We start from the raw sequence: 4,455 nt of genomic DNA, 5'->3' as shown, positions 1-4,455 counted from the left end.
GGCGCGCCCTGCTTTACGGCCACAGCACGACAGCGCAGCCGTAAAGCGCCGCCTCCCCCCCCCGCCTCTATGCCGCAGGTGAGGCCGTCATGGCGGCGGGTCGGGCTTTGCCCTGCCGTGACAGCGGCCGTGGAGCTCTGCCCGCTCTGCCCCCCGTGAGGAGGCTGCGATTGTAAATTTAAAGCGCTTTGGAGTTTCCTCGGGGGGTGTTATAGTTAAAATAAAAAAACTTAAGTCCGAAATAGATTCACTAAATATTTATTAAGGTAGGAAAGCAAAAGCGGCACTGGGCGGCCGGGGAGTCGCAGCTCCACCAAGGCTCGCAAATTCAAGCAAGCTGAATAGCTCTTTTTATCCTCAAAGAGGTCAGGTTCGACACCTTCAGTACGCCCCTCTGCTTCTTCCCTTATCTTTACTCCATCTGGTCTGTCTTGCTTCAAGGCAGTTTCAAGACAATGTTGGCTGTAAATTAGTTCATACCCTTCCCCTTCTACCTGATTAATTAGTACAAAGTTAAAACATGGATAACATTGGGGTTAAACTTATCTTGTCAAAACAGGACATTCTCATGTGGTTTAGCAATATAACATTGTGGACATCTCTTCTTGTTAGGGAGTTCTCAAGACTGCCACAATGGGCTCGTTCTTCTTGCTTAAATTGTTTGGTCAGTAAATTACAATCCGACTTTAGGCAAGTTTTACAAGTGGTGGTGGCATAATCAGCTTGTGCCATCTCTTACATGCATTTGGTTAGTACAAGGATAAACATTCACTTGCATAGACACATTTTGATAGCATTGCAGTTTGTGTAAGTCAGGACTTTCTTACACTATGTATAACAGAAAAGGATAATCCTAAGATTTGATCAGCAACAAATCTTCAGTTATTCATTACAGGGGGGGTGTTTGGGGGCTTTGGGCTTTTTTTTTTTTATTTCATGGCTGATTTTTTTTACATCACGGCTGATGAAAACCCTTCACACCCCGTGAAGAGTTTCCTCCAGTCATGGCTCCAGCCTGGCTTGGGCTTGGCAGGGGCCATGGAGTCGCTTCTGTAAGAAGAGGCCTTTTCTAATGCACCAAAGCCCTGGCAGCGCTTTGAGAGTTGGCTGCTTGCCCAGGGGCCTGCCTGTGGTGATACCTGAGGCCGACTTTATGTCATTTATAAATTGTTAAACTGTAGAGAATCTTTTAGAGAAGAAATGTTGCCATTTTAGTAACCATCCCAAATGGTTTCAAGGGCTTAGTAAGACAAGAAAGAATTTATAAATTGTTAAACTGTAGAGAATCTTTTAGAGAAGAAATGTTGCCATTTTAGTAACCATCCCAAATGGTTTCAAGGGCTTAGTAAGACAAGAAAGAGTGTCTGTGGCCCTGAGAACATGGTGACCTAAGACAGGGATGCAATAAACATGGACACTGTCTGACAAACAGGTGGTAGCAGGGAGATCATTAGCTTTAATGAGCAATTAAGCAGTTGGAATGTTTTGCCAACATGAAAAGTGAGCCAAAGGCCGGGTGAAGATGATGAAGATTGAGGAAGAAAGGACCCTCACTCCAAATGAGGACCACCAGAAGGCACAACTACACATGCCCCAAAGCTGCTTATAACATGTAAATGAATTCTTGGAAATGTAATGAATATGCTGATGTTTTCTTGAAATTACATTGACTATGTATCCCTGTTGTGTATAGATTTAATTTGACAACAATATCTGGTGTGCACAACAGGAGGAGCTACCCCCCGTGCACCCAGTGCCGCAATAAAGAATGAACTTTCTGAACTTTAAATTGGGTCTTGGAAAGTTTTATCTGCTGGTTTGCGGTAACGGTTTAGGGGCAGCTTGCTGAAATCTGGGGCTCCCAGCCCTGATGCATGGCGCAACCCCTGATGGGTTCTGAAGAGCAGGAAAAACCCCAGGGCTCTGTGGAGCAGCTTGGTGGTTTCTGCTGCCCACGGCTGTGGGGTCTTGCTCAGCATGGCCTGCCTGCACCACGGGGAGAGCCTTCAGGTGACCAGGAGTAGTGACAAGGCACTGGCTGTTACAGTACAACTAGGGTTTTGAAGAGAGATGTAGTTGAAGGTGGATTTTGGCTAAACAAAGTTCAATAAAGCTGGACTAGATGTCTGAAACGGCTTCTTTCTTGGACTTGGCACCGTACGTCCTTTTTAATATCAGTGCTCTTGTAGTGCCCACGTACAATACCATATTGACATGCTTCATGAAAGGCTTTATTCCTTGGGGCGCTGGAGCATGACTGTGTCAGCTTCCATTGCAACACTGAGCGTTTGGTGTAAGAAATGCAAGCCCATCCCCGTATGAGGAGGGGTAGATTCATCTAACCATCTAAAAGTCGAAGGGGGATCACTTCCCGTGGGCAGGTCACACAGCCTTTGCCAGGTTTGAGTGAGTCTCAACCCATCTTTGCAATTTGTGACGGGGAGAGCCTATTGAAGAGCAGATATCTCGTTTTTAAACGTCTGCATTTGCACAGATGAATGCTGTTGCTGATATTATCACTTATCACCGACTATTAACATCCGTTACGGCAAAAAAATGTGTTCAGCAGCTCCTGCAAACACACTTAAATTGGTGTTTTATCAAAGAGAAATACGTAGTAGAAGTAAAGTCTGTGGCTGGTATAAACAGCTTTATGGGATGCAAGTGCAAACTTTGTAGGACATCACAAAGCAATGACTTTCTCCGTGGTTTTTTGTTCGTAATTAGGTGTGGGTCTGCTTCTTGATCGATAGTAGAATGATGTGCTTGCCAGGAAAACAAATAAATCCTTAGGACTTTTACTAAAAGGCAGATGTATAATGAGTTCAGCAGAGTACCAGGAAAAAAAAGAGTATTGCCCAGGCAGTAGGTTGTCGTGTGCCTCTCTGTGCAGACTCGTGTTCTAAATAAAAGTTTGCGAATACGTCACGGGGTCTGGGGTGGCAGATTGGAAACTGACTTTATCTAATGGGACTCGCAGAAATCCTTGAATAGCTGTTGAGCTCCTTTCAGGAGGCAAGACAAAAACTGCTTTGAAATGTCATATTCCTCACAAAAGGGGAGCTGAAGAAGAGGAGGAAGAAAAGGAGGATTATGATAAAGTTTATCAGTCATATTAAATAGAGTTTGTCCCTCGACATATGCCAAGGAAGATTAATTGTGACTGTTTTTTTTCCCTAGAAGGTCTCTTTGGGTTTTTCCTTTGTTCTTCTTGTTCGTCATCCTTGCTGAATGTCAGCACCAGCAAGCTTCTTCAGAGACAGCACAGCAGACTACTTATCGAAACTTTGCAAGACAAATTAGGTTCTAATTTTCTACATCTACATCTTCTCCCCTTAAAGGATTTCGGATGATGCAGAGATAAGTCAAAACTATACTTGCAACACATCTGTGTAGTCGATTGAAAAGGAACTAAATAAGTATTTTAAAATTGTTTAGACAGGTGGGATTCTTTCTAGTCCATCTAATTGGCGGGTGGATCATAGGAAAGACCTTGTGAATACCCACGGAAAATTACTGACAAGATTGAAATCCAGACTCCTTATCCAAGTACATTGAAATTCAATTGATTACAATTAGGAGATAATACATACCAATTTTAGGCAACAAAAATGTTATTTCATTACTTTTCTGTATTGGTTTCTTGCTTAAAAATCCAGGGAAACAACAGTGACTGAACGTATGAGTTGTGGTAAGCATTAGACAGCTGATGGTGAAAAACTTGACACGGAAGGCTAAAAGAATTTTGAGAGAAAATTAAAAGGGAAAATGCAAAATGCTAGAACTAGAGGTGATCAGCTGAAGTTTCAGCTTTCAACCATAGCTGCCAAAAAGAGCTCAGTAGTTGACACTCAAAAGAAACGTCGTCATTCCCTGTTGAGTGTAAAAATTGCAGCACTTGGGCATTTCATTTTGATGATGATATAACCTTTCAGTCTACTCCACGTATCAGGGGAGTCTTAGACCTGTCTTACAAACACGTTTAGGTTATTTTAATCATTTATCTTTTCCCTGGTGGTGTGTCACCAAGCTGTATTTTACTGAGTTCTGCCCTGGTACTGCTAGTGTCCTGTTTCCAGAACATCAGTTGCTGTTAGATTTGTAGGAACGTTGTCATTGTCTCAGCTCTTACCTCCTCCTACTCTGGCAACAACCCACCAGAATGAAAAGCATACTCTGCATAAATCTCTGAAGCACTTGACTGAAAGTCCAGAAGTGTTTATCTGAGGTAGACAGAAAGCACACACAAGACAGTAATAATCTCAGTGGGGTTTTCTGATGTCAGGCAGCTTTGTCAGAAGTAAAAAAAATCCTTATTAATCTGCTTCTTGGGAGGTTTTGGAAATGCCTTTGTTATACTAGAAATTAACATACTTTAGGGTGAACAGCGAAAAAAAAAAATCAGTTGCATGTGTACTTTAAGATGCATACTGATTTGTTTTAAAATAATCATCC

The sequence above is a fragment of the Calidris pugnax genome, unplaced genomic scaffold, assembly GCF_001431845.1.
Source record: "Calidris pugnax isolate Ruff unplaced genomic scaffold, ASM143184v1 scaffold41, whole genome shotgun sequence".
NCBI classification, from domain to species: domain Eukaryota; kingdom Metazoa; phylum Chordata; class Aves; order Charadriiformes; family Scolopacidae; genus Calidris; species Calidris pugnax.
The sequence above is the reverse complement of the archived record's forward strand: the minus strand, read 5'-3'. Positions refer to the sequence as shown.